This window comes from Pteropus vampyrus, unplaced genomic scaffold (assembly GCF_000151845.1).
Source record: "Pteropus vampyrus isolate Shadow unplaced genomic scaffold, Pvam_2.0 Scaffold88, whole genome shotgun sequence".
Lineage (NCBI taxonomy): Eukaryota > Metazoa > Chordata > Mammalia > Chiroptera > Pteropodidae > Pteropus > Pteropus vampyrus.
The window spans coordinates 4,462,183-4,473,138 of record NW_011888869.1 but is presented as its reverse complement, the minus strand read 5'-3'; the positions used below and the strand labels follow the sequence as shown (position 1 = coordinate 4,473,138).

At 38.1% G+C, this 10,956-nt stretch overlaps 1 protein-coding gene and 1 pseudogene across 1 annotated transcript in view; one reads left to right on the top strand and one right to left on the bottom strand.

Moving 5' to 3' along the window:
* Positions 1 to 10,956, bottom strand: part of CPE (carboxypeptidase E) — a gene marked incomplete at its 5' end in the record, with an annotated part of 87,711 nt that overhangs the window by 38,111 nt on the left and 38,644 nt on the right. The window lies entirely within an intron of this gene.
* On the top strand, positions 1,792 to 1,910 carry LOC111742205 (annotated as a pseudogene).

Genomic DNA, 10,956 nt, shown 5'->3' with positions numbered 1-10,956 from the left:
AAAAGTGACCAGAGAAAGTTATGCAGCTTTCAATAACAAGGATTTTGTTCTTCAGTTGCTACATCCATCCTGTAATTCACATGACTATTGCAGCTGAACACTGCCACAGTCCAAGAGGAATCCGTCTACCCGCGGGAGGTTTCTTCCCTCCCCAAACAAAACTGAAGAAAATGCAATGAGGGTTAGGAAGAGAGGATATGGCTGGGGTTGCAGGAACTCTGAGGGCATCAGAGTAGGCAAGTCTACCAAAGAATAACGGGAAGCCAGTGGCAACAACGCCTGTGCCCTACCTCCCCCCCACCCCCACACTTGGCCATCATCACCCCCAATGTCCCAACTCAGTCGGCAGTTATTCTCTTTTCTAATTAGTTTCAAACCCAAATGGGTTGACACCTTAAGAAGATGCAGTACCTCTCCTAGTGGTTAAAAATGCTAGCTCTAGAACTGGACAAGCTAGATTTCTACTGATGTTCCATCGTTCGCTAGCTGTGAGACTTTGGGCAAGTTATTTATTCTCTAAACCTCAGTTTCCTCAACTCTAATGTAGGGATGATAATAATAATACCTACTTCATAGACTTATTGGGAGGATTAAGTAAAATAATCTATTAAAAGCACTTAGAATAGTGGCTTGCATGTGTAAATGCCCAGTTAGGTTAGCTATTTGATAATGAAGATGATGAAGGAAAGGGAGGAGGAGAGAGAAGAGGAAAAAAAGCAGGAATCACTCAGCAAATGCCACTTGCTCTACTCCGTGTTCTGGTTTCTACACAGAAGTTATTTCCAATGACTTGCTCCTTCTCATAATTCCTAAGGTCTCAAACCACAAAAGATGCCCACATTTTTTTAGTTAGGCCTCTTTAATTGGTCTTTGCTGAGCTCTTTCATTTACTATTCACGCAAGGGTTTATTGAGTGTTTACTCTGTGCCAGGCCTTAGGGTAACGAAGAAAAACGAGGTAGACATGGACCTTACTTTCATGAAACTTAATGTCTCCTAGTGGGTTCCAAGTTATAGGACAGCTGTGCCGCCTAAGAGTAATACAGAGGATTCTCTTAGAAATTGACTCAATTACATTTTCACCAGAGAAGGAAAAAAGTGCTTATACAATGTCTGCCAATTCCTCCATACCCTCACTGCTCAGTAGAATGCCCAGCAGTGGTGGCAATTTTCTATATCTGTGCTGTCCAGTACAGTAACAGTGGAGCACTTGGAATGTGGCTAGGACAACTGAAAACTGGATTTCTAATTATATTAAATTTAATTAATTTAAATTTAAATAGCTGTGTGTGGCTACCATCTTGAACAGCACAGTTCTAACTTACGTTTTTTGTTGTGGTTACAATCCGGAACTGAATTTGACATGTTTGTATGAATTCCCTGCATGTCGAGTTTATTTACATCTTAAGAAGACAAGTTTGGGGAATATCAGAAGGAAATCCGTAAGTAGTACTGTGGACACACTAGCACAGCTGCAGTTATATTTATGAGTAAAAATTCACTGTTTTGCCATAGGAAGAAACTTTCCTCACTGGGGAAAAATTTTTAAAGGTTCTGCCAAACCAGAAATGCTATTTAAATTTTTACTTAAATAATAAAAATTTCCAAAAAGAATACTATATTTTGTACGAAGTATAGAATGCATTTCTTACTGCCCTTTTTTAGCAGAAGAGATGGTCAATTGTTACGAGAAGCATTTACAAAAGTCACTCTAAATTCATCTGCATACCCAGCCTGGGCATCAGCAACATAACCACAGCAACAGCGGTCCTTCTGTTGCGGTCACAATATTGTCTACGGCCATGCCACCCTGAATAAGCTCCATCCCGTCTGATCTCGGAAGCTAAGCAGGGTCAAGCCTGGTTAGTACTTGGATGGGAGACCATCTAGGAAGACCAGGTGCTGTAGACGTAAAAAATAAAAAAATAAGGGATTGTAAGCTGAAAAGGTCCTTGCAATCTGTGAGGTCAACCAAGGGTTGCCTCACATACATACATAAATTAAATAAATAAATGAATGAATGAATAAATAAATAAATAACAATGTCTATACATCCTTGATCACAACCCGTGCCCTCCAGCTGGGTATGAAAAGTCAAACCTAAAATTTTGAGTGGACTCAGAGACAAAAGAAAATTTTAAAAATACGTAAAGAAAGCCCAAATATGATGGGATAAACAATTGAGAGTAACTGAAACCAAGATGTCATGGAAAATGCCCATCCTGAAAGTTATAAATATGAGTTCTAGACTGCTACTTAGAAAATAGGGTTAGTGAGTATGGAGTTGGCTTAAGAGTGCCCTGAAAACTCAAGTATCACAGCGGTCTGCTCCAGAGGACATTCAAATGATAATATCATTCTTTAGCAAAATGAAGCTGAGTCATTGTCATGTCCAATGTCACAGGAAAGCTAAGGTCCACCAAGTGCTGATAATCAGGCCCCTTCTGTTCAGGATACATATGAGCCGTCTCTTCTCCAAGTCACTTCAGTCCTCTAGATACACAATATTCTAAGATTCTGTATGCTATTCGAGCTATTAAAACAATTTTACTATCCATCAGATAAGCAACCAAATCAGGACTCTTGGGAGTGCAAGGGTCTCAATGACTAATTACTCCAGGGAAACAGTTATAAATCGGGCCATCCTGAGCAAACCAGGATATGAGGTCACTCCAGCGATGCTGAGTAACAGGTGCAAAGGCCCGGGTCTGCAGTCAGGAGACGTTTCAACACTTGTCTTCCTCATTCCGTTTCCCTTTAGATGTGTACTGATGAATTTTCCATCCAGCGACATCTCGCAGTTCCTTTAATGTAACACCATCTTATATTCTTCATTTACTGTTGATATTGGATCGTCAGGGCTGAATTTTTAAGATTTATGTCACACTGACAGCAAATGTCAGTGTGACATAAATCTTAGGTGTACGCTAGCCTCTCTGGGAACCAAGAAGTCCCAGTCTCAGGGGGAACTTTCAAGCACTAATTAGACAGTGCTTATCAAGAGCTCACATGTCACTGAGGAAAACCGCTCAAGGCCTGTATTTCCCAATTGAAGAAACAGAGGCAAAGATGACATGTTCTTGCTAGCTCCTTGGAATTCTCCTGGCACTGAAAATTATGTTTATTAAGGGCTGCGTGTTGTTGTGACACTAACGAGAACTCAATCAGGTTATGAGGAGGATATCCTATAAAGTGAATAAGGCTTAAAGTACATAAGTTGTTATAGAAACCTACCCTTGTTTATTGCCTTGGTTATCATGTAAGTCATGATATCAGTGGCATTTCCCCAAATACTATAAATCGCACCACTGCGCCAGAACCCAGAGTGTGGGAAGGGGGCATAGGAGTGGCAGGGGGAATCCTGAAACAGGTTTGGTTCATTTCTGCTGCAGACGCATAACTTGGTGATATTCCATTTGCCAATGTCTGTGTTATGAGATGAGCTAAGCTGTTCTGACTTCTGGATGAGTAAAGAGGCAAAGTTATTTTCTACGATGATGAAGATTAACTTTAAAACCACCGTTCTTTCCACCTCCCAGAAATTCAACACTGACAGAAACGCTAGGAGCCTTATCGGCTAAAGACATTATAGCATAAGCAGCATATTGAAAACTTGGAGAGGATACAAGGGGAAACCAGAAAAACAAACATACATGCGCACACAGTGTTTTTAATAGGAAAAACTAAAACAAAAACAAAACAAAACAAAACCCTAAAAAAAAGGCAAGAAAGGCTGACATGGAAATCTTATGTGAACCGATACAACAGCATAATTATATTATGCAAATGAGAGTCTTTGAGCTAAGGTATTAAAATCTTAAAAAATTCTAGAAAGCAAACAAGTTAACTGTAGTTTGTTCATTCATCAGTTTAATGAGCTGATCTGGGAACTGGTTTAGCTCTCTCCTAACTCCTTCCTTATCCCTTCAACATTCTTTTATCTAGAACACTTAAGTCTTATCAATTTAAGAAAGCTGTTCTCTTTTCTAATCAGATGGCTATCCCAATCTCATCATATATAGAAAGTTCTAGTAGCTGTAAATATATTTTCTCCTCACTAGTAACAGTATCCCTTTATTGTTAGTCTCTCTGAATTTTTTATAAGAGTAAGAAATGCAGCATGAACCTCCTGTCACACTAAAATATTAGCTATAAGTTTAAAACTGAAGCAAATCTTCAAAGTGATATGAGTCACATAAAAAATTTGCTTCAGCAGACTTCTGTCGCAACATATTGTTCCTTCTTTGTGGATAAATTGGCAATAGAGAACACAGATGGCTCTTCTATGAATAATTTATTTCTAACAATTTAACTAGGAAATGAATTCCTCTTGACTTATAAATCAGAATGATAAACAACAAAGACATGGTCTATTATCCTTCTCCCAGTTAATCCTATGTTTTTTTCCCCACTCCTTCTACCTTATCCGTTTCCCTTTTCACACGATCTTTTTGTTGCCTTACCAAATTTTAAGTTGGCTTCAACCCAAGGCCACCTTTTGGCAATTACCAGACAACTAGTTTTTTTTTTTCTGTTGCTGTTATTTGGGGGTTTATTTTGGTGGTGGTCATTAATATTAGGTGGGTTACTGATTGGTTCCTTCAAACATGAAGCTAGACTATTTATCCAAAAGCATCTTTAATAAACCAGCCATACAGAGTACTTCTCGTTATTCCCTTTTTTCTAAGTTAGAATTATAAGAGCCAACTTTTCTGAAGGTGTAAGCCTCTTCTTGGCTGCAAATTGAACACTTTTGAAAACTACACTCACTCTTTTTAAAAACACCTGGACACATATTACTCAGGAGTGCCCTGCACCAAATCTGCCCAATGTTCAAGGGACCAGTCTTTGGACTAGGGGTCAGTCTAACAATCTCTACCTCTGTTTTTGGCTGTTAGTGCTCATCTTTGAGTAAGCATTACTCAAAACTCTATTACGAACTCTGCCATGAACTCTACCATCTATGAGCTCCAAGAAGTCTGAAATCAGTTCCATATATTGCCCCAGTCACAGCTACTGACACGAAACTTTACAGTCCTTAATACACATTAGCCTTGAAGCCAGAATGGACCCTTCCACTGCATTAGAACTATTCCAGGGTATGGAGATGGGTGAAAGGTGAAGGAGATTGATTAAGAGATACAAATTAGTAGTTACAAAACAGTCATGGAGATGTTTTATTTTAGCATAGAGTATAGCATGGGGAATACAGTCAGTAATATTGTAATAACTATGTATGGTATCAGATAGGTACTGGATTTATCGGGAGGGATCACTTTGTAAGTTACGTAAATATCTAATCACTGTGCTGCACACCTAAAATTAATATAGCATTATATATCAACTATAGTTGAAACAATAAAAATATAAAAATAAAAATAAAAACTATTCCATCTTTTAAAACCATTTTTATTTTAGTGACTATAACACTAATCATGTTTCAAATTACATGTTCATATTATCCATTTGTCTTTTCCACTAAACTGTAGAGCGCACAGGGACAGGGATTGTGATTGTTTAATTCATTATTAGGATCCCAACACAGTGACCATCACATAGAAGATGCTCAATAGATACATGTTGATGAAACGGTCAATAGAGGGGGAAATGTGATGCAGCATAACCCTGCCTCAAATAAAGGACAGATGCCCAATTACTTCCCCTCCTCTTTCCTCTGAGGCTTCTGGTACTTCCAAATACACCTATTGCTTTGTCCTGACCAAAACGGCCTTCCTAACCTGAAGACTCATGTCTGGAAGAACCCTGAACCACAATACAACCTTCACACATAGATCCAGTGACCTAGCTTTGCCAATATTTCTCATATTCATTTTCTTCTGAACACTCTCGCATTCACTACCCCCATCATCACTCACTGGGTCTATTAAAGTAGCCTCCTACGGTGTCTTCCTGCCTCCAGACTGACCCTCCCCTCTCAGCCATCCTCCAGACGGTCACTAGAGTGATTCTTCTGAAATAGGCATCGGACTCTCCTTCCCCTGAGTAAGCTCCTTTAAAATCTCCTTAGCTTTCACAGGATAGTCTGAAGTCTTTGTAAACTGCATCTAAACTCTAGGTAGCTTATGTTGATTCCCAACATCTGGCCTTCATCCACTCTGCCAGTCTCTCTCTGACTCATACTTCACCCTCAAGCAACGTTAGATCATTTGCAGCTTGCCCCGCACCCTATGCCCTATTGCATCTCCATATGTGTGCACATTGTTCCTTCTGCCTGGATGCCTCGGTCTCCCTTCTTTATCTAGAAACTTTTACTTACACTTCAAGATTCAGCTCAGATGTTAGAGCCTCCTAAATTTTTCCATACCCACTCCCTCTCCCAGATTGACTACGTGCCTTTCCTCCCATAATATCCAAAGCATGATGACATCATAGTAAATATTATCTTGTCTTGAATTTATATTTACATGTCTTCTATTAGACGTAATTGTCTCAAGCACCACAACAGTGCCTTCTCTATTTAAATCTCCAGGATCTAGCAGACTGCCTGAATTATTATTTAATAAGTATCGACCAAAAGAATTTCAGTTTAATCCTCCCCTCATTCCCAGTCCCTTAGAAAACAATAAACTCAGACACAAGGAGACTGACTGGCAGAATAGAGCTGATTCATACAGGATCCAGGCCCTAACCAAAGATGCCTAAAATATTACTCAAATGGTGCCTGAAGTGGACTCCTGCTGCTTTTGCCAGTCCTTTGTTGGGTAAGAGCACCACAATTTCCTCCATTGTCCATCCACGCGACCGAGGCCAATCAGCCAGCTCCATCTCTCTATCTCAGATGGGAGCACGTAACCCAAGCCAGACCAGTAAGACCCAGTTGAGGATTTTTGTGGGAAATTATCCTTCTAAGAGAAGTGCCTGTCTGAGAAAGGAGACAACACAAGCACGGCAATACCCAGGACAGAGTCCTTGGGATCGCACTTTCACTCTGATCCAGCCATGCCTGAAGCCACGTCTATCTGGGATTTGTCATTTCTGTGAAGCAAATACATCTTCTTTTTCCCTAGAGTTGGGCTGTCACTTGCTATAAGAATCTCAATTGTGCCCAACTTAACTAATCACTTGAGATATCAAAGCTTCAAAACCAGACCAATTTTGAATACAAAAAGTAGTAAAGAATAGTAATTAATGAAGGTTATAATTCTACTATATATCAAAATCAAGGTTTTTTTTTAAATCCCTGAATTCCTCTATAATAGTACTGCAGTTGAGGTACAAAAAAAAAAGACCATTACATAAATTATTAAACTTGTTTTACATTGGACTGTCTCTAAAATAGACTAAATAGGAAATTGGCTGGACTTTGGAAAACTGTGGCCCAATAATACGTAATGTTATTCTCTAAATGTGTTTTGATAGGAAACAGATGAGACATTTTGGGCATTTTAAGCAGAGTGAAAGCATCACACACTAACCTGAAGAAACTGCTTGGTGGCAGAACTTTAAAGGTGAAGCTCCTATGAAGTCGCATAATGATACAGAGCTCCACTCCAATACAAGGTGGAATATTTTGTGATACCTGGAATTAGAGGTATCTTTAATAGTAGCAGAATCTGTAGAGGCCACGGATTTAAGGTCCTTCATCTCTGACCTCCATCCACAGATGGGTAGGGGTCTGGACTGAGCAGAGGGAGCCTTTCACATTCAGCTTAGGAAACCAAACTGTCCTAAGATTCTCATCTACGGCCAGGTGAGCAAACCCCAATTAGGAAATGGACAAGATAGGAGCAAGTCAGGTAATGAGGGAGCAGCTATGAGGGGTGGGTGAGCCCTTGCGGCATGTGAAAATTCAGGTACAGAAGTCAGCTTTATATGGTGATCATGTCCCCAGTTTGGCACATAGGACTGACCACAGATAACGACCTAGGGCTCAATCTCTCAAAATGCAGCTCACATGAAACAAAGCAGTTGAATTAGTTTTACTCAGAATGCAAGTTGGTAATTATTAGTTAGAATACGGTAAACTGTAGAGAAATACAGTAATTTTTGTACACCAAGCCTATAGCATACATAGATTAAAGGAAGCGAGTAGAAAAAATATATAACTTATGATATTCATATAGTGCTCTTCAATTTGTAGAGTGTTTTCACATATTATCATATCTGATCATCACTTTACCTTACCACAAGCCTTCAAAATTGTGCAGACCTGGTATTCATAATCTCACTTGACAGTTGAGAAAACTGAAACCAAGTAAAGTAACTTGCTCAAGATCACTTTGCCAGCGAGTTGCAACACTGGAATCCAAATTTGGATCTTCCTATTCCCAAAGTAGATGCCCTCACTGTGCCAGGCTGTTCTCTAAAAAATGCCAAGTGTTCATATAACTAAAAAGTATTTATTCTGATTCTATAGAAAAGCATCCCTTTCATCTATGATATGCAGATACTAATTATTATCATTTAGACTGCTATATAACCAAGGTTACAAAACCAAAGAACACTATCAGAACCTAGATTCAGAAAAATTACAAAGCTTATTTTAGTATGGAAAAAAAGAATACTATAATAAAAGAACGCAATTGTTTTCCTTCGGGACAAAAGCCAGGAGCCTGACTTAATACTCATACAGTGTGAGCAAATATTAAACAAGAGTCAAGAACTAGATCTTTTCTAAGTCCATGAAAAGGGGTTAAAAGGAAATGGGCTTCTGTATCTGTAGGATATGGGTTAGAAATGGAGGTAATCACAGGGCTGTTAAAAATAGAGTAGATATTATGAGAAGGATTATGAAAGTTCTTTTCTTCGTTCAAAGATTTATTTAAAAATAGATATTCTATGTCTAAGATGATTTGAGAATGGTTCTGCCACAAGATCTTTGGAATAGTCTAGATCAGGGTTTAGCAAACTACAGTCTATGGTCTGGCCCCCTGATTTTTGTAAATAAAGTTTTATTGGAACACAGACATGCCTGTTCATTTATGTATTACCTATGGCTATTTTCGAACTACCATAAAGCCAAAAATAATTATTATCTGGCCCCTTAGAATAAAAGGTACATGAGGGCCTTAAAGGAGTAAGAGTGAACAATTATGAACGTTAGCTACTTCTGTGTAGGACTGGCCAGTCAATCTACATTCCTCTGAGGTTCTATTTGGGACATATTAAGTTTAAACTACCTATAAGAAATTCAAGTTAAAATATACTATGCTAGAGTTCAGAGAAAAGTCCTTGCTGAAGTTACACAGGCAGTCTTTGCTTGGCACAGATCCAACGTGGATGAATGTCAGCTACCACAGTTTAGTTAAATAATACCAGTCTCCAGAAACACGGCTCAAATTTCAGTAACCATGGTATATTAGATGTGAGTCTTTGCATAAAGTGTGAACATATCACTGTTAGCTCTTCAGTTCACAAATAATGGCCTAAAATAACAGATGTCCATCGTGATTAGTGACCAATCAGGTCATTTCTTTTAAAGTCTGTTGGTGATGGGTCACACATCTGTCATTTGGTTCAAGGCAGACAATAAAGCAGTTGTGTTACCTTCTTATCCCACAGAATAAACTCATATAACATTTTATAGAAATGGGTAATTAAAAGAGAGAATTGGCCAATAAATATGGAATTTCAGGAAAGAAATCAAAAGTAATAATGCACGAAGTGAATTCAAATTGAACGCAAATAGAGTTATAGAAAAAAAAGCCAATTATAGAAATACTGGCACTGCTACCATCTGAGAGACTCTAGATATGCAACCAGAGAAACTTACCGACATAAATGAGGAAAGTAGTTACAAAGAAAGGGATAAAGATGTCCTAGAGAAAGTGATGCTAGCCAAAAAAAAAAAGAAAGAAAGAAAAAAAAGAAAAGAAAACTTCACGTGAAAGGAATTTTCAGAGATGTTCCATGACATTGAAAAGGATAAAATGTTGGAAGCTGATCCCAACTTAAGATGGAATATGACAATTTGCTGAGGCATTGAAAAGATGCTCATTCTGTACCATAATTTATACAAGAAGGAGGAAGCAATCACTGTTCAAACTATTCTAGATATGTTTCTTACAAAGAAATAAAACAGTAATTGTTAATGGCTTTATTTTTTTTATTAAAGTTTTAAGTTACAGTGTACTAAATAATACTAGGCTTACAATTTTTTCATTTCCTTATATATTTCTAATTAAAATAAGAGATTTTAATAGTTTAACAAAAAGTTTTAAAGATTGTAATTTTTCCCAGTGATAATGAAGATTGCTATGCAAGGTTTCAGTCTGTGCAGTTATTTTTACGGTCCTACACTATCATGCAATGTGAAAACTATCCACATATTTAGGCATCACTCACATAAAAGTCGCATCTAAAGTCATGAAACTGTATTAGACCACCTAGAAAAATGTGTTTTCAACCACAAGTTGTGGCTCTTTAAGTGAGTAGTGACATCAATTTAGTGGGTGTGAAGAGAGTTTTGAAATAAAATAGGAAAGAGAAGAGAATATATCAAAGTATATTGTTTTATGAAGAGTCTCTGTGTGTGTGTATGTGTGTGTGTGTGTGTGTGTGTGTGTGCACGCATGCTCAAGAATATTGTAAAATGTATTTTTTCACTGCATAGGGATCAAAACAAGTTTGAACATCACTGACTAACAAATGTATGCAAACAGAGAAGAGGTTCAAGGACAGAGTCCTAGAGTACTCTAAAAATCTGAGTTTGGGAAGTTGAGGGGAAACTATAAAAGATAGCAGAGAAGAATCAGCCAATGAAGTAAGAGGAGAACAAAAGGAACCAAGCCCTGGAAGCCAAGTAAAAAGTGTTTATTATAAGAAGGAAAGAATGATCAACGAGGTCAACTGCTGCTGTCATTACCATTGTATTTAGCAACTTGGATACTGATGATCTTGATAATGATGGAAATGATAACCTTCAGTGGTGTTGCAGAAGCAAAAGTTAATTGGAATGATTCAAAACAGAAAGCAAAGGATCAAAAACAAAGATTTT